The following is a 24255-nucleotide window of genomic DNA, read 5'->3' as shown; positions in this document are numbered from 1 at the left end:
GCCGGGCACGGGGGCGCAGCGGGTGGCGCGGCCCCGCGGGTGTCCCCGGGCGCTCGGCGCGGCGCCTTTAACGCGCGCGGGCGGCGCGGCCCCGCCCCGGCCCGCCCCGCCCGTCCGTCCGCGGGGCGGCCTTAGGGACCGAGCGAGGCTCCGAGCGAGCCGCCGACCGCCGCCTCCCGCCGCGCCGGGGCGGGCAGGGCAGGGCAGGGCTGGGCTGGGCGCTGCGGCGAGGGGCGGCCCGGCCCCGCGGACGGACGGGCGGGCGGCGCGGCTCGCAGCCCCATGGCTCTGGATTTATAAACACAGCGCAGATGGCGGGGACGCGTCCCCGCGCCCGGCGCTGCCCCGCCGGCCGCTGAGGCGGCAGCGGCGGCGGCGATGGGGGGCGGCGGCTGCCGGCGGGATTAGGTGAGTCGGGATGGGGGCAGCCCCCGCGGGCGCCGGGCCGGAGGGGCCGCTCCGCTCTCCGGCAGGTGGGGGAAAGGCGGCCGCGTTACGTAAAAATGAAAATGTGCCACGGGAGCTGCTCGCCGGGGAGAAACTTTCTCTTATTATTATTTTTTTTTTTTCCTCTCTGTTGGTTTTGCCGTTTTTGGCCTCAAGGGAACGCGCCGCCCGGGAGCGCGGGGGAGCGCCGCACTTGGCAAACTGGCGGGGATCCCCCTCTGCGGGGTGGGGGCACCCCGAGGACCTATATTTTACCCCCTGTTCCTCATTTTTCCTCGGTTTGGTTCAATCCCGCTGCATTTCGCGGGTCTTGCCCCCCGCACGCTGGGTTACCACGGCCGGAGCGATGAAGGAGCATCCGAGGGGCAGCAGGGCGGCCCCGGCCGTGCCCGGGCTGCGGGGCTGCCTGCTCGGGCGGTGTGCTGCTCGCCCTGTAAATATTTACGGGAGGTAGCTGAGCCGCTGTCTGCAGGCAACAAGTGCACGTTTCTCTGAACCCCAGCTGAGGTCTCTGGAGTGATTTTTTTTGTTTTGTTTTTTTTTTTTTTTTCCCTTCTCCCGTTGGTTCTTCTAATTTCCTGTTCCCTCTTCTCCCTCGGCCCTTCCTCCTGCTCCCTTGCCCTGACAATGCACAAAGAGCAGGCTGCAGTGGGTGCAGGCAGCTGCCTGCCATGTGGGCTGCTGCCAACACCACTGAAGCAGCAAAACCTGCAGGACTCGGGCTGGAGCTGCCTGGGCTGTGTTGACCCAACAAAAACCCATCCCTGCTTCCAGGGCTTTGAACCCTCTGGAAGCCCAGCACGCCTGCAGGCACTGCTGCCTGCGCTGTCTGCTCCCTGAACTTTGTGTTTTGGGTCAGCTGAAGAATGTGCTGGAGAGGACAGTGCTGCTGGAGGTGATCTGTGCACTGGATGGTTGCAAACCCCTTGGTTCACAGGCATTTATGGTTTGAACTCTTGCAGTGACCTCTCCCCTTGGTATTCCCGTGAAGCTTTGGATGCCTGAGAACGTCAGGGTTTTGCTGAATTTGGTATTTTTAATGAGTTTGGTGGATGTGATATCCTTCCATGGTATTCCTTGGTCATGTGGGGTGAGAGTTTTTCCATTTAGTATAGGATTTTATCAGCAAGGTGAAGTTTAAGTTTGCTGTGTGCTTTACAGATAAAGATTTGGTACTACTACTGATTCATAAACGGAGCCAGTGCAAGTTGGGACAACTGGGTGAACATTTCCCTCTCTTCTGGAAGTGGTGACAAAACTCTTCAAGGCCTCTTGTGAAGCTGTGTATTCCTGGATGGTTTTAATCAAATCGTACTTAATTCTCTGAGTTTCAGTGCTGATGTTGGGTGACTTTGGGATTTAGCTCAAACCTCCTGTGAGCCTGGGTCTGCCAGCTCTGTGCAGGACCTGTGCCTTGGGTGAGGAACTCAGTGAGCAAGGCTTGCAGAGTGTGTTGGGGTTGAGTCCCACGATGCCACGGGAGGGAAGTTTTGTGTGTGACAAATATTTTATAACTTTAGTTGAGTAAGTCTCACTGTGAGAGAGACTTGCAAAACGTGTTTAGTTTATTGAAAGCAAATGCACTCAAACCTCGGTTTGTTGTTGCCAAAAGGGAAAAAGTAGAAGCTATTTTTGGTGTGAGAGAGGAGATGGGGCACGCACATGTCTGGGGCAGGAAAACACTGGTACTTTGTTCTTCGGGCTTCATGTGGGTGGTGGTTTCTGTTACTTAGCCGTGTGTTTCTGCCAAGTTGCAAAACATACCTGGTTCTGAAACCCCTGCGGAGGTCAGGGCTGGCTCTGCGGAGCTGCTCCTGGGCCAGCATCTCCAGCACTGGAGAAGGGCTGGGTGCCTCTGCCTTCGCACCTTGGAGCTCCAGGGAGGTCACTGGTTTTTTTTTTGCAACGGGATCTGCACTGAAACCATAGACTTGTTTCGTGCAAGCCACCAGCCAGCTGCTGCTTGGCAATACTTTTCACTTGCTAATGGCTGTGGTTGGATTTGAACCAAGCTGCCTCCAGTGGAGGTTGTACTAATCCCTGGAGCCATCCTGCGCTAAATCCAAAGAGGGTTTGGTTCAGGCTGTGTTCACGTCTCGTAATTAGGAAATCCAGTCTGGTAAAGGCAGTTTTGTTATGATTGGCAGAGATGATGAGCATGCAGCTGTGCTGATAGCTGCACATGTTGAGAGCTCCCTCTCTCAGACTGCACTAGCTGGAATTGGGTCATAGGAGATATCTTCATCTTTTGTGACATGGCTGTGAATTATTTGTCCCCCTTGATGGCTCCCAGTGTTCCTCCCACTGCTGGTTGTGGTTTTTAGTGGCCTCTGCTGCAATACAGTCCTTTTTGCAATCTGGTTGTCCTGGGAGAAACCTGTTTGAAATCAACTGTAATTTATGTGCCTGAGATACCATCATATTGGTGTCCCTGTGGGGGGAGGAAAGTTACGATCTTGTCAGTTTTGAGATGAGTGGGTACAAAAGGGGGATTAAATCGGTAACTTTTCACAGGTGGGTTTTGGCTGGCTGATTTGAGCAGCTGTGAAGGGGAATGGGATGGAGGAGGGTCTGTGGGGTGCAGTACTCCCCATCCTTAGCGCAGTGTCTCATTCTGACCAGATCACTTCACAAGTCAGAAAACTGAGGCTGGTGGGGTTACGTGAAGTTCAATGTGTCAGAGCAAGTCTTCTGGAGAGCTGGTGAAGAGTCTCTTTCTCCATGAGTGCTTTGCTTGTTAACTCCCAGTGGCAAAGTCTGGTTCCCCTGGGTTTTGTGCCTGTGAGCCGTGGTCCCCAAATGCAGACCGTGGCCTTAGCTGCAGGGGTGCACGAGGATGGGAATCCAGGCCAGTGTGTTCTTTGCAGCGCTGTTATTTTTGTGCAGCTGCGTTTTTAGGAGCCGTGGCTCGCTTTAGTCTTCGCTGAGAGTTTTCAGCAGAGAGCAGGGTCAGCTCTAATGGAGCTGGAAATGAGGTACAGCAGCACCCGGTCGCCTCTCTGATTAGTGACTGAGGCTTTTGCAGCTGCTTAAGGATTTGGGCATTGTCAGGTCATGGATTCTCATCTAGGCTGCTGTGGCACAGGCTCCTGCACGGCTTTGAAGGGCCCTTGCTGTGTATCGACATAGGAAGCAGCAGAGAATTGCTATTTATGGCTGGGCTTGTGCTGGCACACAGGTGTTGAGGTCTCTGATTTGCCCTGTAATGTCAAGGGATGGATCTTTGCATTGCAGTAGAAAATGGAAATATGTATCGTTTAATGAGCATGACTAGAGCTTTCCCAAAAAGAAGATTGGAGAGGGAGCTGGATCTCCAGAACAGAGGGCATGAAAATGCCTGTAAAAGCTTGATCAGAGTGAGGGATGGATCTGGCAGGAAGGGAAGGAGGACAGAAGAGCAGAAGGAAATGAGTGATTCATCAGTTTTGGGAAGTGATCTGTGACCTGAGCACGAGGCAGCAGTGGGACTGTACTGAGAATTGAGAAATCTGGGCTGCACCCCAATCCTGCTGCCCACCCTACTTGTCACTTCCCTTCTGGAGGCCATCAGTTCTCTGTTCCTGCCAACCTGCCTTTGGCAGCTGGAGTCTCTGTGGGGCGTGAGCTGTTCCTGCCGAAGGTGAGCTGGTGCCCCAGGAGAGGATATTTCTGGTGAGCAGGCAGTGCCCACACACTGTGAGGCAGCTCTGCTGCCACTTCACTGTGAGAAGCTGAGAAATGTGACCTGGCTGAGGGTGGGCAGTGAGGGGGCACTGATTGCTGCAGACCCTGCTGCCAACGTGTGTGCTCGGCTGCTGACCCCAGTCTGCCTTGGAGAGGCCCAGAGAGGAGCCCTGCCTGCAGGGGAGAGGTGCCTGGCGCTGGAAGAAAAGCAGTGAAGATGGAGGTGGGTGTCCATGAGTGTGATTGTTACCACAGTGCCAGAGCTGGAGGGAATCTGGGCCACGGGGAGAGCACGGCAGTGGTTATGTGCCTGCTGGGTGCACAGAGGATGCTGATAATGGTTAGTGCTCTCTTTATAGCTGCAGAGCACTGAGCAAACATTAATGAATGTAAAGGATAGCAGCTCTGTCTAGTTACAGAGAAGGGAAGTTACTCCAAATTAACTTTATGATCCGTGAAACTGAAGGTTATTTAAAAAAATAATAACGTAAATGAAAATGCTGAAGTTTTTCAGATTCTCTGAGTATGGTGCTTGTTGTTTAATGCCTTCCATTTTTTCATCCCAGTCTGTGTTTTTGGCTCAGGAACAAATTATAAGCAATATCAGCTTACGCTTGGATTTGAACCCGCATTGCTCTTAGTCAGCTGAAATATTTCCCCTTATCGCTGCTCCCATAATGTTTATTTTAGCCTGGATAGTATCATGGCTTTTCTGTTCGCTTTAGGGAAGAAGCCAGTCTTTGAAATAGCCCAGCACCTTGGAAAGAAGTGATCTCAAAGCCAGTTTAGTCTCTGAATGAGGTACGGCTTAATTTTTCACCAAGAGGTTTATGCAAGGCTGTATCCCAGAACGTTTTGCGGCATTAAAAACCCAGGAGGTGGCAGATGGATGAATTGCTGACAGATTTAAAATCGTACGACAAACACAAAGCATTCAGATGTGGGGCCAAGGCAGGAGGAAGGTTGCAGGGAGAAATGGAGGCAGAAAGGTCGAGTAAGTTATTGTGGGCAGAAAAAGATGTGCAAGCAGTGGGTTCAGCTGTGAGGGGAAGGGAAGGCCTTCAAGAGGGAGGATGTGTCGAGGAGCGTGTCCCCATCATAGCACAGGGAACCCTTTGTGTCCTGGGCTGATGGGGAAAGGAGGATGAGGAGGAAGGAGGCCAAGCTGAGCACTGGCAGCAGTGATGGGGCCGGGAGCGGGGTTGCCCTGGGAGGAGACAATGTGGTGGGGTCCAGATAGTTTCCTCCAGTGGGAAGGGATCTGAGGGAGAGTGCCAGCACGCAGGGAGGCTGGGGATGCTGTGGGTATTGTCTCTGGAGGCTGCAGGCCTGGCTGCGGCTCTCGGGGTGGGTGGTGCGTGTGTCAGGGAGGGAGGCAGAGCAGGCAGGATTTCCTCTCTGCAGCGCTGGCTCCTGGATCCTAACTAACCAGGCAGTCTAGGCTTATCCTTTCATTGTGGAAGAGAATTATTTACATAATACCACTCCACATAATCTTTATTTAGCATTGTTTCCCTGGCGTAACGCTGGACAGAGTGGCGGTGCCCAGAAATGTAGTTTTGGCCAAACGTGTGGGAAGTTAACTCTTCCAGCTGGGTGTGCTTCTCGCTGCCTGCTCAGGGAACTGGCTGTAAAGTGAATAAATACTTCAGTGGTGTGACCATCTATCATGTAGTTTTTGGTACTTCTGCGTCCTCTGAACTCTATTTTCTGCAGGCTCTGGCTGGTGCTCTGTGCTGGTACCTGAATGTTGCCTACCAGCTTCTTAAGCAACACAGTTTGGGTTTGTCCTGTGCATGTTGGGGCAGGAGAGTTGTTTGCAGTGTGCTCTTCCTTGTCTCTGTGTTGAAGAAGGCAGAAGGAAAGAAATGTGTCAGCCTGTGGGTGGAGGATGACAGGATTTGGGAAGGTTCCTGGTGCAGATCATCCCATCGTCTGTGATCAGTCCCTGAGGACTTGCTGCCTCCCAGGTGGGCAGGTTTCATCCTCCTCAGGGAGTGTTTAATTGCAAGGTCTGGAGGCTTAGGTGGCTGTGTAACGAACTGGGGCCTGATTATTGCAACACAGGATGGTGAAGGACAGAGCCCTGTGCTTGGGTGTCAGTGGGATGTGGTGGGAGAATTGAATTGCTGAGTAGGATGGCAGGCAAAGTCGAGCTTTCTGAAAATCTGCCTGTGCCTCCAGCCGTGCAGCACTGGCTGGAGAGGGTGGAGGGTGTCTTTTCCTCTACACTGCGGGATGTGTGGGCTTCTAACAAGCTGTGGCAAACAATGGAAAGTTGGCTTTCTTCTGAAAATATTTTAAAACCTTATAAAATTACTCCAGCGGCTAAATTTTTATAAGACCAGATCTCAGCTTCATGGTACTTGATCACTTCATAAATAGCTCTGTCTTTGGCCTCTGCAAACTTCTCAAACCCGTACCTGCAGTGCTGCAGACAGCCTGGTGAGTTTATCAGTGGCAGCACCTGGCTCTTGCAGCGGAATTGTTCTGTGGAAGTGTTTACTGCCGAGGCCGGGTGATCTCCTTGGTGTGATGTTGCAAGGAGCTGCTTTTGGGAGGCTGTGAGTCCCCAGTGATTTACCCTGGATTACCTGGTGGTGCACGCAGAGTCTGGGCTGGATGCTGGCTCGTGGCAGCCTCTGGCAGCCTTGCCGAGGGCGATGCGGATCCCGTGTCGGTTTATGCTGCTGATGTGGACATTACTCGCTCAAGCCTGAAACTTGCTGGAACAAAGGTAGCTGGTGAACACCCTCTTTGAACCAACTGCACCTGGCAGGGTGAGTTTGCATTGGATCAGTGCTGAGACTCTGGCATTCCTGGTGCAAAGCTTTGTCTACTGCCTCCTCAAGCCCATGCTGTAACCTCATGCAGTTTGTGACTCATGGCTCTGTAAATCTTGGGTGTCTATCAGAGCAGTGGTGTTTGGTACCACAGCTGGCTGCTCAAGAAGTTTCTTCAGTGGTTTGGTAGAGGTGTTTTTATGGCATCTGAACGTTAAATAACTACATCCACTCTTTGGTATAAGAGTTTCTTTTGTTTAGTGAAGGGGATGACTCTTTCCTATTGGAAAAACTTCCTTGATCAAGTCCTTGCTTTTCTGTGGTTACCACATAATATAATTCCATTAATAAACTTTTCAAGCTCCATCTTGAAAGCAGTTACAGCCTTTTTTTTTTCTTCCCTTTGCTGCAGAGTTTCAAGCTCATGCTGGAGTGTCAGCTTCATTTCTAGGTCACTGGTCTGCCCTTTCATTTCCCCCTCACGCTCAAGTTGGCCGGCTTGTTTTGATTTGGTAATATGTGAGGTGGTGTCCACAGACAAAACCAGGCAGGCCAGTGAAATTCATGTTTCCCTGCAGCCTTGTTCCTGTTGTGTGTGTGTGTGTGTGTGTGAATAATAATTTCCAAATGCTAGACCAGAGGTGATTAAAAACTGTCAAAGAAATAAAATGCAGCGGAGTCTGCGTTACAGGAATCTGTGTGTTCAGTGTTTTGGGAAAACTCTCTGAACTGGCAGTGGAAAAAGCCTTCAGAATTCTTATTGAAGGCTTTCTAGTCTTAAATGTCCCTTATTCAGGAGGTGCTGCTGAGGCAGCCTGAGCATATCCAGGCTCTGCAGGAGGCTGCTGCTGTCTGGGGGGAACCTGGAGTCAGGAGGGCTCCCTTTGTGTGCTTGCTCTGCGGAGTTTTTTGGGATCCAGAGCTACAGTTGAGATATTTTTGCATGCTGGGCACAGGCACCTGGGCAGCTCAGCCGCAGCCTTGTGGCTGGAGCAGCTGAGCGTGACTGGCAAAGGGCAGAGGGGTAAAATGCTGCTCTGCAGCCCCAGTGGATGCTTGAGTGGAAATGAAGAGCTGAAAATCTTTCTGAGGAGCGGCACACGGTGTCTGTTGCTTGCTCTGAGTTCTAATTTTTTTACTGAGCTGCAAGGCAATGGGTATTCAGAGGCTTTTATGCAACTTCGGTGTTGGGACGTGAAGCAGTTGTCATGTCATCAGTTAAGATGTGTTGAGCATCCTTATTTTTGGAGCAAGTGATCCTGCTGGCAGCATGTATAGGAGGTGTCAGCCAGCTCTTTTTTTCTTCTTCCTCTCTATTTTTTTTTTTCGCTTCATTTGTAGGTTTTAGTTTTGGCTTTACTTTGATATCTTGACAGGGTTGCTACTTAAAAATTGTTGGGGTGGGGTTTTCTTTTTTTTTTTCCTTAAATTTTATTTTGGGCTTTTTTTTTTTTTTTTTTTTTGGTCTTTGATGTCTACGTGTCTTGACGTGCACAGAAAGAGCTGCTGTGGTTTTGGTCCCAAACCAGCCAGCTGCCAGCAGCGTTCCTGAGGGCTGTGTGGTGTTGGAGTGAGAAACACTGCAGGGTTTGGGGTTTTCTCCAGCATTATGAAACAGAAGTAAAGAGAGAAGTCAGCATGTACCTTAAGGCTTGTGTTTTTATTTTAACTCTCTCACTGTGGAGAGCTGAGGTTTGCATCTTCTCTGCTGAGATCGGTGCTTATGAAATCTAATGCACTTCTGTGAATGTCCTTAACTCTGCCAGCAGCAGAGAAAGCTGAGAAAATGGAGAATTTGCTTTGCCCTGAGGTGGAGGAGGCTGCAGAGGCAGACACAAGCACCCTGGTTACTCTTGTTTCCCCTGCCAAAGGCAGAGTGAGTTTTGGTCTGGTTCAGTGAGACAAGAGCTTTAAGCTCCATCTGCGTCTCATTTTTTTTCTGCATTTTGCTCGGTTGTGCTTTTTAAGCGTCTGTGGATTTCTTCTCAGCAGGAGGTTCAGTCCCCACACAATGCATTATTGTGTTTGCCTCGCTCCAGTTCCTTGTTTCATGCGGAAACACCTTGAACCTTGGCTGAGTTGGAAGGTGGGTGCAGAGTCAGGCCGTGGCTGCTGCAGGAGCAGCGTGTCCATGCATGACTCCTCAGCCTGGACTTACTGTGCTGCTGCAGGCTCTGAGTGTGTTTGGCTAACACAGGCACTGCCCTGCCTTCTGAGCAGCCAGACTGCACTCACTGACTTTGCTTTACAGGCTGATCCTTATGGGAAAAAGCCAAAAATAAGTGAGTGTTCACGCTTGCCTTTACAAACTTCTTGAGTGTTTTGTCAATTAATTCTTGGGTAACCGAGGCTAAAATATCTATTCAAAGGACACAGCCAGGAATGCTGCTCTCCTTCACTCATTCCAGTTGAGGCAAAACTTGATAAAAGGTGCCTGTGCTCTCTTGGCCATTTGCAATCTGCTTTCCAAAGCCTCTTAACCAGCAGAAAAAAAATGTGTAAACAAATACAGCAGCTTCACCTTGCAGCCTTGCCAAGTCAATTTGGTGTGTGTTGAGGGGGCTGAACAATTAGTTACAGAAGGGAATGGTCTTCTCCATGTTCTGGCTCCTGTCACATGGCCATCTCCCAGTTTTTTGGTAAGTGTAACAGAGAGATCCACACCAGCAACTATTTATGGCATGTGCAGAGAAGGGGGGAAGCTAACAGCTGAACATGAACCTGCTGAGAGATGTGGGGCTGGCTGTAACTCTTGGTGGGGTTGGGGCTGTGGAACAGGGGTGATTCCTGCTCCCCTTTTGCACAGCATCTTGCCCACTTTGTTCAAGCTGTTTCTGAAATCGGGGGACTTTGCCTGTAGTGCTGGCTGAAGGAGTTTGCCACCTCCCTGCCCCTCAGCATGTTCCTGTCACAGTGCTTCTCTCTCCTGTTATTTTTGACCTGAGAAGCTGATTTGTCTCCACCAAGCAGTCATGGTTTTGTTTAAGTCAGTTCAAAGTCTGGGTGCTGTGAGGTTGGATGTGGAGCCGTGGGACACAGAGCCTGAAACCAGGGAAGAGTGGCTGTACTTCACACAGCCTGGTTGTGTTTCAAGCCTTTCTTTTGCAGGAATAAATTCCACAGGGCAGAAATTCCCTTCTAAGGGGGGAGATATTCCCCCCAGCCTTGTGCACAGAGCTGTTTGCAGGCATGCCATGTGTCTCTCTCAAGCAATGAATTTTGCAGCAGATGATACAGACCCTCAGGTAGGGTTCTGTTGGTCCTGCAGCACTTCCAGCTTGGAGTCAAGCTCAGGCAGTGCTGCAGCAGTTCAGTCATTTCTGCCATGGTCTGTGGCGTTTGCTCCTTCCCTGTGAGCTGGAAACGGAGTGCTTGGTTGGGAGTGGTGATTGAGGTGTTCCTCCATGGCAGGGCTGGGGTTTTTCACATTGCTGCTGCTTTGTGCTGGCTGCAGCACCTTTCTTTGTTCCTGGAGTCTGGCTCATGCAGCCCGGGACACTCGAGTGCTCTGTGTTTTTGTGGCCCTGCACACCCGGGGGAAGTGATGGAGAGCAAAGTTGGGCAGAAGCCATCCTCTGTGCTGTGTGGCGACTTCTGCAGGTGTCAGTCCTGGCTCAGCGAGGCTCCTGATGAACAGAGAGTGAGAGGAGGGTCCTTTTCTCAAGGGAATTTAAAACTGCTCTGCCACAGGAGCCTTGCTGAATTACAGATTGCTTTTTCTCTCCCACACTTTTCTAAATCTGCTGCTGTTCCTGAAGTTGCTGTAGGTTTTACTCATGTGTGCTAGTGCATGGGTGAGTGTTTGCTGCAGAGTAGAGTTGTAAGCAACTGACATGATGTTGATCATAATGTAACTAATGACACTTAAAATGTTTGTTTGTTTGTAATATACTGTGGCCTATTTCCAGGCTCTGAAGTTGACAGACAAGCTTCAGCTGTATTTGGCATAGTGTCTGGAGAGATGGACAGCTTTCTGTCACTCCTTTGACAGACAGGCTTTGAATTTTTAAGAGAAAACAGAGCAGCTTTTTGACTTTTCTCCCCGCTCAAAACCAGCCAACCAAAAGCCAGGTGGAGGGTAGATCTCGCATGCACTCTGTTTATTTTTATGTGCAAATGCATCTTCTCGATGTGTCATTAACCTGGTTGAGCTCGGGTGCTGTTTTTAGCACAAGGAGCAGTTCCAGTGAAGCATCCCTGAGCAGCCCAGGGTGACAAGTTCCTTCCTCCCTGCCTGCCAGGGGGCTGCAGGAGCTCCCTGTCCGCAGTCCCACACGAGGAAATCTGTGTGGAGCTTTGCTCTTCGGTTCCCGTGGCCATGGCAACCGACTTGGAGACATCCAACTTGACTAATTAACCTAATGGAGAGTCGTTTCCAGGCTGAGTGTCTCCCCTCGGATTTCAGAGCTGAACTTGTGTTGTCCCGACCCACCAGCAACTTCCACAGCCAGCACAGAGTTTTTCGGAGTGGTTTCTTTCAAAGGTTTATTTCACAGCTTAATTTGAACTGGGGAGGATGGCTCAAATCAGTCTGTCTTGGGAGCATCATTCCCCTCTCTGGGTAATCCCATGGAAGGAAGGTCCCAAACTCGGATGGTAAAAAACACAATCTGATTTTTTTTCCTCGGATTGGGTGGCGTGAAAGTGGATACTTTCCTGTTTCTCTGCTGCAGGATCTCTGCCACCCCGACTTTCTGTTTAAAAATCTGTGAAATCCTCAGGCTTGAAACAAAACAGCACATCCTGGAGATGTCTGTGCACATCTTCAAGTTCCCTCATCTTAATGCACTGGTTAAAGGCATTGCTGCTTTGCACTGTTTCTCCTGGGTTTAATTATTATTTCAGTGATTGGAGCTGCAGACTGCAGCAGGGACTTAAGAGTTCAGCCTCAATTAAAAACCACCCTGTGCCAGGCAGATAGCAGCAGGCAGCTCTGCTATTCTCAAGTGTCTCCAGCAGTCCATCGAAACACCATGTGATTGGCTCAGTTGAGAAATCTGAGTAGGCAGAAAGCAGTTTCTGGGATAAACCTTGTGAGTGCTTCTCAAAATAGCCTGAAAGCAAGGTTTTGCTTTCCACAGCCACTCTTGGTCCTTGAGGCCAGTCAGAATTTTTTGTGGATTACTAAATACTGCGAAGGTCTGATCTTCAAAAACCATACGATCCTTTTTCTTTTTCTTTTTTTTTTTTTTTTTTTTTTTGCTCCTTTTTGATGCTGCCTCTGGTGTGTTTAAACTTAGAGGATTTGCATTTTCATGTCTTTTTTAGCCTTAATTGTAAGTACTGGGGCCTTCCTTACTTGCACCTCCAGCTTTTTATATTTTTCAGCAAAGCTGGTGACCTCATGTTTGACCCTTGGAAACCTCTTGGGCAGCCCAGCAAACAAATGTGGTGTGAGAAGAGCACATGATAGTAGCCTGAGCTATTACACTGGTCAGTCATTGACCAGGACTCTTGGTTTTTTTTTTCCTTTGAAGATTTGCTTAATCATTGGCATTGCAGCCCCTGCTGTTCAGGGCACCTGGAGGGGTTTGCTGGCTGCTCCCCATGATGTCTGAGGTGGCTGGGGGGCTTTAGAGAGTCCAGCACTGTAATCAGGTTTTACTGGGGAAGAGATTGTCACTGATATCCCTGGGATTTGGCATCTATATAAATACACGAGCCAAGCTCTGTTTAAGTGTGTAGGTTCATGTCAGTTCATTTGTCTGGGAATGGGGCCGGGAGCATCTTACCACCATGGTCCTTCCGTGTGATTTCTATTCCCAGTATAACCCACAATCTGCTGGGGGAAAATCCCTGGAAATGCTGGTGCAGCTGCAAGTGACTGCTTCAGACATGGCCAATTTTAGGCCCAGTTGAGAGATGGGGATAAAAACTGCGTGGCTAAAAATTCTTCAGGATGACTGAAAGCTTGTGAAGCAGCTCTGAGATCTCAGAGTTGGGAGTTGTTTTTCCACCCTTATTTACTGTAGTACCTCTGGGTGACACAGAGCATTCAGCAGATGCTGCTAAACTGAATTCTACAGCTGAATTCACACTGGAGAAATGAGAATTGCTTCCTTTTGTTGGGGAAAAAATAAATCTGCTTTTATCACATCCTTGTTATCCTTACAGCTTGTGGCTTGGAAAATTAGAGAAAATTGATAGCGAGGTCTGAGTGGCATGTGGAGAGAGGTAAGATCCTGGCTTTCTGTGGGCCTCATTTCATGAACTTTCTTGTCCTTCATGCATTTCATGTGTCAGTGGAAGTGAATTTCATTGGCAAAGATGTGGTTTGAGTGGATATCTTAAAATTCACTCTCAATTGCGTGCCTAAGGGTGATTTTGAGCGAGGCTTCCAGCAGCATCCCTGCTCTGGCTGTGTGTTTGGCTGTTGTTCCCCTCTCCCAGACTGGCTGTCTGCACCAGGGGCTTCTCTGCAGAGAGCAGCCCATGTTCTGTGCCCACGTACTGTGCAGGAGCCATGAAAAATGTTGTTCAGATGACAGTGATTTGAGGTAGCTCTAGAAAATAATTTTCTGCTGGTGGATGGTACCAAACTATTTCCTTTCCCCCCCTCCCTCCCTTCCCCAAAACAAAAGGAGAGATGAAAGGCTTCATTAGGAATTATTCACTCAGCCCTGCCGCCTGTCTGAGATCTGGCTGGCTGCGTTCATCCCCAGCCTGGGGAAGGTCAGAGGGCATCTCCCTGGGGAGGATTTGCTGTTGACTGAATTGCACTCTGTCATTATCCTGCTGGATAACGAATGCAGTGGCCTCATTGGCACTGGCTTCAGAAAAAGCACACGGTCATCTGCATGTGGCCTTGAGGCGGGAGGAGAAAACCGAAGGAGGGCAGGGTGGAAAAGCTCATCTTGTGGGAAAGATAGGGAACAGACCCAGGCAGTTTGGCCCTGTGGTTTGCTTGCTGTGTGATGCTGGGCAGGTCTGTAGCTGCTCTGGACCTCTGTGTTGTCTTCTTGGAGGTGGGGGCACACAGCAAGTGGCTTTAAAGGACAAAATTCCGTCTGGTGAGGTGAAACTAGTTAAAGCTGCTCCTGTTTTCTTCAGTAGAAAACGTGGCGTTCTTGTGACACAGTTTGAGATATTTTAATGAGATTTAAACAATTTTTTTTCCCTCTTTGTTTTGTTTTCAAATAGGTTTCCTGAAAGAAAAACATACAAATCCCCCTGAGCTAATTGGTGTGTGATTTGAATTCAGCTGCTACCTTGGAAGAGCTTTTCCAGCAGCTGATCTGAAAACAGCCTTTCCCACAATATTGTGGGTTGTCAGTCAATGCTGAAGGATCTTGAAGTTGCTGGTGGGAAGGAGAGAGATGTGTTTTATTTGATATGCTGCATCTTTTAGTTTAGAGTGTCATAAAATACTGAGAGATGTGCAAAAGACCCTAATGGAGAGGAGCCATCAGAGGGATAAAAGTCGTGGTAGATGGAAACGTGTAAGAAACAGTTGTGGGTGCTGGCTGAGGAAGTAGATAGACCTGAAGAAAACTTGTATTTTTAGCACCAATTTCAGATGTTACCCACTGCCTGGTGCCTTGATCTTCTGGCAGCCACCAGCTTAGATGTGCTTAGTGCTGTGCCCTTGCAGTGTGTGTTTGCACATCACTGAACTGTGCTGGGGGTGGCAGCTGCAGCCCTGTGAGGTAAAATATTAAAGCTTCAAATGTTGGCCCTCATTGCCTTCAGGCTAAGTCGGTTCCCTGGAAGATGCTGTGATAAAATTGCTGGCCCAGGTAATTTGTGTCCTGATGATGAGCAGCAGAGAGGAGGGCAAGAGTTTGTGTGCCTGCTTATTGCTGTCATCTGTCTTGCAATCAGATATTTATGAAATGGCCTTTTGTGTTGCAGTGCGGGGTGTGTGAGTGCATATTTAAGTGGTTAGTAAATATAGTCAGTTGCTAGATTGGATCAAGTCATCCTCTTAACAAATATAGACAGTGATGTTTTGCATCTGGGTGTTTTGACAGTAAAGTACAGGAGGAGGTGGTCTTAGTGAGTGTAACATCTTGTACTCGAAGCAGGGCAATAAATGCTTAAAATCACTGTAATTCTGCTGCCAGCATTAAAGGATATAAAATTATCCTGTGTTGCAATAAATAAAAAAATACAGCTGTCTGCAAGAGTCTTGTTGCTCTAATCCAGGACAAAGTGTGTGTGACTGGTTTTGAATCAGTTTAATTTCTTCTGGGGTGTGACCCTCTGGATTCCTGTGACTGCAAGAAATCCTCCTTGGAAGGCAGTCATCTCCAGGCTGGTGCTCAGCTGAGCGATGCATGACCAAGTAGTAGCTTGTAGCATTTATGAACTAGGGCAGAAGTAGATCCCTTATTCAGGCAGATCTGTATAAGCCTCCAGTGCTCTATACTAGGCCCCAAATTTGCCTACATTATAAATAAGTCTGTGGCTTTGTGCTTGTGTGTTTCTTTTTTTAAGCTGAAGGCAACCCCTTAAGCTCTTTTCTGCAGGTCTGTTCAAGCTGGGGCATGGGGAATTCCTAAGAGGATTATCATGGTTTACTTGATACAGAACTTGAACTTGAGCAATGGCTTATCTTATCAGTGATAAAAGACATGGAAATGAAGTTTACGTAACCAAAGAGGCCTTGAACTGTGGCTTTTTTTTCTGGAAAGTGGCAAGACAGATCTCCTGAGTTCTCTGCTCACAGCTGCAGTGTTTGTTATCTGGTGTGTACTGCCTGCTTACCACTGGCATTTATTTCCAGTGCTGTGTTTGGAGCTGTCCTTTGGAAAAAAGAACAATGGGGTTGAGGTAGAGGCTCAGCAAGAGAACTCGTGGACATTTTCTGCTTTGGCAGGAAAGCTTGGTGTCCTTGCTGGGGAGACTGGTGCCATGTGCTTGGTTGCAAGCCCTGTGTTACTCTGAGCTCAGCAGGTGATTTGAAGACAGCAGAGAGCAGATCCATTTCACCAGTGGGTTGTGAGCACGGGGCTGGAAAGGCTCCAAAGTTGCGAGTAAACTTTACCCTGGGAACAGAAAATGCCTGGGAATAGATGAAGATGCCCAGTCTGTTCCCAGTGGAGAAAGTAAATGAGTGGGGAGGGCCAGGATGATCTCTGGGGTGGCAGCTAGAAAATGAATGCAGACAGATGTGCACTGCTGTCTCTGGCTGTGCTGACCACGCTGGCACCGGGTGGATGCAGTGCCCAGCCCTCTGCAGGGGTGAGGCAGCTGCTGCTGGAGGAGGAGAGTGGCCTGGGCATCACAGCTTGATCCCAGGGGATGTTCCTGCATGGGCTGGGATGGATGGGCTGAGCAGCTGCGTGCACAGCAGGGCTGCAGGGCAGCCTGGGCTGTCGGAATCTGAGCTATTGATGATTCCCAGATTGTAAAAGTCTCTGTCTGTCAGCCCCCTGCCAAAGAAGAAGCCATCATTGGTCTGTGCTGGTTTCCAGGTTGTTTATTCTGTTTATCCCTCACATGTTCTGCTGCCCTGCCCAGCTCTGTCCTGCAGGGCAGCGTGTGGGGCTCTGCCCTCAGTGGGATGTTACAAACATTAAATACCAGAAACTCCCTGGGCTGGATTTACAAGAACGTGCCAATATCTGTCACCTACGTTGGACAGTGTGTCCCCAGCCTGAGCCAACAGAAAAATGCCAACACCACAGTGAGACATGGAGGGCATGAAGAAGGAGAAAAAGGACAAGCACACCCAATTTCCTCCATCTTGTCCCCTTTGGACCCCTCATCTAGAATCCTAAAATTTGACTTTTGCACCTGTGCCACACTTAATTATTACTTATATCAAACACTTGGAGCTGGTAATTCATCCTGTAAGATGGAAAACTCTTTTCCATGGGCAGAGATCACAGACAGTGTCTCTGGGGGCTCTGTACAGGAGGTTCCTGACCCCTGCCAGGGTCCCAGGGCAGCCAGAGGGATGCTCTGGGTTCCCACACTGGGCCACCTGCAGGGCTGCAGAGCAGGGCAGCCCAGGCCAGCTGCTCACCTGCCTCTCTGCCCAGGGCAGCCTTCCCCACCTCCCCTCTGCAAGGGGAGATTCACAGTGCTCAGCCAGCAGCTCTGTGACCAGGCATTAGCAAGAAGAGAGGAGCCTTTCCACCCTGCCAGATTACAGTGGGTTTGCCTGCCCTGGTGTCCTACACCTGCTTTTTCTGTGCTGCGTGGGAGGAATTTTATTTTTTTGAGCTCTCGCTGTCACAGTTTGTGACAATGCCACAGAGGTCTTGTGCTTCCCACAGAAGGACTCAGCAGACAGTCGGAGGCTGGCAAGCTGACAGCACTTATTCGAGGTAACCTTCAGGAAATGCCACACACAGCCCTCGCTGAGCTTTCTGGCTCCAGGCGCATACAGTATTTACACCACGCTTCTTGAGTTTCCCTGAAGGCTCTCAGCCTGCAGCTGCCTTTCTGTGCTCTGCCACCTGCCCTGTGTCCTCATGCTCCAGTGCCTGGGGTGGCTTCTGGGCTCCTCTGGCAGCAGCCCACCATGCTGGGGGGGGCTGGTGACACCAGCTCTTCCTCTGGCCTCCTAAAAGATGCTTGCTGTAATCCAGTTCTGGAGCCTGGGGTAAAGCCAGCCCCAAGTTTTCACACTGATGTGTGCAGGGAATGAGCTGTTAAGAAGTGCAACACTTGCACAGCAGCTCTTTGTTAAAGTGCAAGGGAATTAAGTGGGATCAGCTCTTTTGACTGAGCAGGCGACTGGCTTGAGTGGCTGTGTGTGGAGTTAAAAGCCAAACCCTAAGCACGAAGGTTTGAAAAATTTTTCTCAGGTTGTCTTGATGGTGTTTTTTTCATCCTACGTGGGGTGGGAGGAAGGAAATGTGATACTATCTGGTTCTAGTAAATGACAGTGCTGAACAGCACCTGAATACTTTGTGGTGCCAGAGCCTGGACTGGGTAGGTGTGGGGAGGCAGCGTTGTGCACCCATTGGGATATTTGCCCCAAAACCGGTTCAAGTATTTTTTCTGCTTCCTGGCTGAGAGGTTGGGGGATGTATATCTGAAGGAGTGGGCTTTCAGGATGTGCTCAAGCCTTGCTCTGCTGCCCCCAGAGTTGGTGGCTCATGGGTCTTCTACAGACCAAGAAGTGACTTTTTTTCCAGCAGCAGGTGGCTGGAGTTTGATCCACCCACTCTCATCCTGCTGCTTGTAGTGTGCACAAGTTTCTTGATGCTCTGCTCCCTTCAGTGAGGGGTCAGCTGTGATCCTTCACGAGTGGATCTGCTGTATGAAAAGCAGAAGACTGCTCTCCTGCTGGATCTTCCCCTGTTTGGGGAGATGGGAACTCCCTGATTTGCTCTGGTGGAGTTGACCTCTGGGATATGCCAAAGCCTGTTTTGGCACATGCACTTGGATACAAGTCTTTCCTCCCTGCTACCTTGTGAGAATTGTCAGAGGGGAACCCATGGAGAGGCATTAAAATCCTACTTTATTATTGTTAATTTCCCATAATACTCGGGCTTGGAGTGCCTGGGTGCCTGGCCTTGCTCGGTGGGGAAGAACAGGACAGACTGCTGAGGTGCCTTGGCTGTGTCGGCTCCGAATCCTCTGCTCCTCTGCTGTGGATTTAATTTCCACGGTGCTGCAAATGCTTCCCCAGTGCCCAGCTATCAATTGCAGAGCAGTGGGGGGGTCTGCAGGGGGGGTGGTGATGGTGGGGAATGACTTGTGGTCTCCATGGCAACTTACAGACGATAAATGGATCAATGTGCTGTTCTGCTCCATCTGAAACTCTGGCTAAATCTGGGGGCTGCCTTTGCCTGCCAGATCCCGCTGTGGGGTCATTAGTGTGAGACAGCTCAGCATGAAAGCCTTCCCATCAGTGTGCCTCCAGGATCTTGCTGGGTTTGCCACAGAGTGTGCGGGGTTTGGGCTGGAAACCCACATTTGACTCACCCTTGGCACGCCTGGGGATTTGGATGTTTAGAGCTGCACCGCTTGCCTTGGGCTTAGGTGCTGTTATGGGCAGCTGGCCAGGCATCCAAGTCCCTGGGTTTGGAAAGGGTAAGGACAAATGGCTGGCTTCCCTTCCAGCACTTTTTAAAACCTCCAGCTCTTTCTGCACAAGCACAGCAAAATTTATGGTTTTTTTTCTGCGAGTTAAAGGCTCGGAATCCTGGATTAGTTTTGTGTTGGGGTGGTGGGTAAGGACAGCTGCCTTTTGTTCTCACTTCTGCTTCTGGTGGTTTGGATAAACAGAAAATCTGTCTTTTGAGGTGCTGCTCCAGTGTTTCCAAAGACCACATTTACCTACAAAAGAATGTATTTGATCTTCCCCCAGTAGGTTTCATAAAAATGTACCTTGGTCTGAAGTTTCTAATCCACTGCTTTTTAAACAAGAGTTTTTCTAATGCTGAGGTCTTTTACATGCACTGGAGTCATACCTGACTTGGGTTCAACCAGAGGCTCCCCAGTTCTCAGCCAGGAGCAGGGACTGGTGTGACTGGAGCCAGTGGAAGGCATTGGCTGTGTTCTCCTGTTTCAGCCCATGCTTTTCTGGCTGTGTCAAGGGATAATCCCAGGTGTCTCCAGTGCTTTGAGTGCTGCAAATCTAAGGGACCACTTTGTTTTGGTGTCAGAGGTTGGCTGTGGTGATGAGGATCTGTGCAGACGAGCTCAGGATCTGAGGTGCTGCCTGGCCTCAGCTGCTCTCACATCTTGGGGCGTCAATGCTTCTCCCTTGCAGCAGGAGGAAAATTGTTGCCTTCTATTTTGCAAAGGAGCCTGGAGAGATGAATTGCCAGAGGCTGCACCTGAGGCTTGTACCTCACAGAGCTCCTGAGCTTGAGTTTTCTGCCCAGACTCACATCTGAGATAAATGCTGATGTCTGTAGTGCTCTTCACACCTTGATTTCCAAGTGCCTTTTGGGATGATTGGAGGGACTTTGATTCCTTGGCCAAGTCTGTTTGGGCAGGGCTATGGGTGCATTTCCCTTCTAATTCGTGGTGTTGTGTTTGTAATTTTGTTAGTGTGGGCAGGGAGACCTGCTGTCTGCAGTGGGGTAGAAAATCCCCAAAGTATGCTCTGAAACCATTTTCTGTTGTGTCTCTGGCTGTCCAGCTCTGCCTGTGGCCCTTGGCATGTCCCATGAGCTGCTAGCAGGGCAGTTGCCTGTCACACGTCCAGAGACCCCTTTTGGAGATCACTGTTGCTGATCTAAAGGCTCAGTTGTGGGACGGTCTGGCCAAATGATCTGAGCCTGTAATTTTGTGTGATGCAGTACTGAAATGTCCAAGAAATCTGCCATCTCTGTTGCCTTGTGAATAATTTATGGATCTCTTGACTCCAAGCTCATAAAAATCGATAACTCTTTGTGGATTTTTTTTATTATTTTTTCCCCCAGCAGCAGCTTGGTTAAATTCTCCCATTCTTTTGAGTTGCTGATATTGAAAGTCTGTGGCTTGTTCCCTTACCCTGAGCCATGTTTTCTTTTTTGCAACAAAATTGATCTGGGCTTTTCCACAGAGCTGTCTGTCGCTGTTCTTCACCAGGATGTTTGGCTCAGGTTACTGAAGGAGACAACCTCTCTGCACCTTTTCCTTGGGCTATTGCAAGTGTTTGAGCTGTTAAAACTTCTGCTCTGGGGCAAAGCCACAGGGCTTGGAGAGGTCAAAGTGCTTGAGTGTTGTGCACTGGCTAAGAAGAGGTTTCAGCAGCTGCCCAGTTCCTGCCAGTAGAACTTGCAGCTCCCTTATCCCAGTAATTCAGATATGGATATGTTAATTTATTCCTCTAATTTCTAGGCCTGTCTCTAAACACTGAAGCACTCTGCTCTTTGCTCCCTGTCAGGCTTGGAAACGAAGCCTGGAGTGTACCAGTAACAGCTGTGCCCTCTGTGTTGGGTTATTATCCTTTCAGAATTTAATAACGTGACACCCCTTTTTACTGGATAGCTTGTCCTTCCCTCTAGGAACAGATCGATAACAGACTTGTATCTGCTATTTGGATGTAATTGCTAGTGTCAGCTGATGTCTGGTGCTGTTTCTCCAAACAGCCCTTGGAAGCTCAGTAGGCTGTGGGGAGCGAGGATTTATTTTCCAGACTGGACTTGCACCATATCCAAGAAACCTGAAATAAAAAGATGGTTGTGCAGAGAAGTTTCCCTGCTCCCTTCTCTTCCTGCTTGTATTTGGTGATGTGTGGGCTGTGAGCTGGGGAGGGGGAGAGGAGAAATGGAGCCTCCAAAGGCAGTGCTGGATAACTGTGTGTGAGCCACAGAGCTGCCTTTGGAGGACTCCAAGGAAATGAAAGCTGACTGCTTAGCAATGCTCTCATCTGCAGAGCCACAGACTTCACAGGTTGGCTGTGGATGGTGGAGGATGGGTTTGCCTTTGAGGGGGGAGAAGGCAAGAGGGTTCTCCGCTGCAAACAGTTTATTCTTGCTGAGTCTTTAGGGTAATTGAAGAGGGTAATTGCTGTACTTTCATGCATCTAATCCATGGGTTGCCTGGGGAAGAAGGAGGAAATTATTCAAGTGTAGGAAATAGGGGAGGTTTACTCCAAGGCTACCCACCTCCTGCTGGTCCTCCCTCTTCCTGGTTCCAGTTTTCTCCCTGGTTGCCGGGAGCTTTTGCTGGGGTAATTGATGGCACTCTTAGCTGCTGGGAAAGAGAGAGGGTGAGTTGTGGGTAATCTGAGGACTATTTCTCAAGGGAGCAGTACTTTTTTTAATGAGTGGGTTTGAGGGGAGGATTATGTGCGTGGAAATATGGTACGCAGAAAATAGAGGACTATAGTAACTATAAAAAAAGTCTGCAGTATCTAGAACTAAAAAGAAACTTTATAAATACTTCCTAGCTGTGGGGTTGGCCTGTGTAATCCTACAAGGAAAGAGAAGCTGAGTGATTGATGGTTGGCTCCATCCTGCTTTATCCCTAGATACAGAGTACTGTATTAAATATGGTTGCCTCTTGGTATGAACATGTAACAAGAGGCATAATATTAAGTTACAGCCTGTGGAGCTGTCTGGGGGAGGTCCATGGGATGGCATTCCTGCCTCCTTTCAGTCTGTGACAAAACTCCCATAGATGGAGTCAAGGCTGGGCTCTTGCTCTGTGTGTTTGTTTAATCACCCTGTCTCCAGAGAATGCAGAACTGCTGGGAATTGCAAAACCGTTTCATTAAGAATCCTTGATGCCCATTTTACTAGCTGAAAGCTGCGTGCCAGCGTGGGCATATTTTTGTTTATTTATAACACCTGCATTTACAGCGCTCTGCAAGTCATCTGGAGAATGGGATGAGTACTTAAACCCCCGGGGTGGGGGGGGAGGTATTTGGAAATATAAAACCTGCCCTGTGCAGCTGTATGTGCTTCCACTGACCATAGCTGTGACCTGCAGTTGGCCTGTGCTATGTACTGCACTTCCCTCTCTTTTCTTTTTTAAATTTTTATTATTACTTCTATTTTTGTACTCAACTAAACTGAGAGGTGGAGGGGCGGGAGAGTGGAACAAGATAGACGGATATAATGGAGCTAAATCCTGCCCAGCTGTTTTCTCAGCAGCCATCTCCCTTACAATCCCAAGGAAATAAATGCTCCTCTTGAGGGTCCTGTTGGTTAATGATGATTTGAAGAGTGCACACAAACATCTCTGCAGATGCAGCCTGCCTGTGAGATTCCGGTCATGCAGCGAGCCCTGGGACCCCGCTCCTCCCGCATTCAGTGTGATGATAAATCATTCATAGCCTCAGGAAATGCAATTCTCTTCCCTGCTCTGCACATAAACAGTCCAGGACCCTGAAGAAAGCCTGTGTTTGTAGTCCTTGGAGGATGAGGCAAGTGCTGTGACAGCTGGGAGGATCTGAAATTAAAGTTATGGGAAAGGCTCTGAGTGCATGAGTGTAAAAGCAATTTGGTATGGATGGGTGTTTTGTTTTGTAGCTGTTCTTGGGTGATGGAGGGTGAACAGGGATGTGCTGGTGTCCTGATGAATCAAAAGTATCGCTGTGCTTATAATCCCTTGTTTTGTAGGGGTTCTGATTGCAAACATTGATTGTGATGTGGTTCTGGTGTTCAGGGTGAGGGGAGAGGTAAAGAGGTGCTGGAGTAGAGAAGTGGAGGAGTTCTTATTGTAGTTGAATGAAATGCAGGTTGGTAAAGGTCTCTGGGTGTTGTTTGTTTGTTCCAGCCTGAAGTGTGCAGCAGGTTGGCTGGGTGGAGGGGTGAGCCTGGAGTCAGCTACAGCTCGGAGAAGCAGCCTGGTGTAATATCCAGAGCAGGGAGGAGTGGGAGCTGTGTCCACGTGAGCTCCTTGTGCTGAAGCTGGTGCGGAAAGGGAACGTGTGAGGGAGGAATGGGACCCTGTGTGGACACCAGAATCTCACTGTGGCTGGCTTCAGGTCTGCTTTGAAAGACCTGCTCTCCCCTGAGCTCAGGTCGTGGCCAGTGTGGCCCTGGTCCCATTAACATCCCTGCTTGCTTCCCCCTTTAGAGCAGTGTGTGGGTTTGTTGGTGTTTCAGCAAAATCCCCTGGAAACCCTGGCAGGGAGAGTGCCCTTGGCCATTGACAGCTGGCAGCTCTGGCCAGCGTGTGGAGAGGAGGGTCAGTGGCCTGGATAGCTCCAGCTCTTACTGTTCCAAGCAGAGATCCAGCCTTTAAACTTCCCTCCTGTCTAATTTGGATTTCTGGTACTGAGCGTTGCACAGCGAGCTGCTGCAGGGAAAGGGAGAACACACACACACCTACATGGGCTCTGGAAATATGTCAGAATTGGGCTTGCTGAGATACTCAAGCCCAAGCATGACCTACTTTGAGACTCCTGTAATCTCTAGGGGAATGCCCTCTGGATTAGATCAGTGTGATCCTATCAATTTGTGCTTCAGGCTGGAGGAAGCACTGACAAAGTTGCTTAGTTTCCCTTTTTGTGCAGGAAGTTTCTCTTTCCTTTTTCTTCTAGCACTAAGACTTGAAACCAGCAGAAGTGTGTTTGACAAGTACAACAGCCTTGGGCTCTGCTTTTCCATTATGGGTCTGTGCTGAGCACCTTCTTTCTGGAAGGCTTCTTTCTGTACCATGGAACAGCAAAGTCCACCCTTGTTTGTGTCTCATTTATGTTGTCTGGTGGAGGCTCTGGTCCTGGCCATGGAAAGATGCTGCAGCTGATCCCTCCAGTACCATTTTAATATTCAGCTGTTTCAATCTGTTTGTTTGGGTTTGTTCTTTTTGTCTGATCTGCCGCACTGAGAGACGCTTTAATAAAATGTGAGAAATTTTCCAACCCTTGTCTTTCCTCTCGTCACCAGCCATTGTTTATGTAAGAGCTTGGAATATTTCTTTATTTTTTTCCCAACTAAAAAATTGCTTCCAGAGCTCAGCAAGGATGTGCATATCCACGGCAAGAAGGAAATAAACAGGGAGGCTGCATTTAATTTCA

The 24255-nt window shown here is 49.3% G+C and overlaps 1 protein-coding gene across 23 annotated transcripts in view; it reads left to right on the top strand.

Moving 5' to 3' along the window:
• The first annotated feature begins 248 nt into the window (after nucleotides 1-248).
• NCOR2 (nuclear receptor corepressor 2) overlaps nucleotides 249-24255 on the top strand; it is a 227989-nt gene continuing 203982 nt past the window's right edge. For 6 of the 23 annotated variants that reach the window (XM_085593377.1, XM_021532799.3, XM_021532798.3 and 3 more), the window contains exon 1: nucleotides 16818-24255. This exon is cut by the window's right edge. The gene's annotated coding sequence lies outside the window, so the exon portion shown is untranslated. Of the gene's footprint in view, nucleotides 409-869; nucleotides 4334-16814 lie in introns of those variants that run through there. The other 17 variants (XM_085593374.1, XM_085593370.1, XM_085593363.1 and 14 more) reach the window with 8 other exon arrangements.

The sequence above is a fragment of the Lonchura striata genome, chromosome 15 (assembly GCF_050655825.1).
Source record: "Lonchura striata isolate lonStrDom1 chromosome 15, ASM5065582v1, whole genome shotgun sequence".
Classification (NCBI taxonomy): domain Eukaryota; kingdom Metazoa; phylum Chordata; class Aves; order Passeriformes; family Estrildidae; genus Lonchura; species Lonchura striata.
This window is presented reverse-complemented; position numbering and strand designations above follow the sequence as displayed.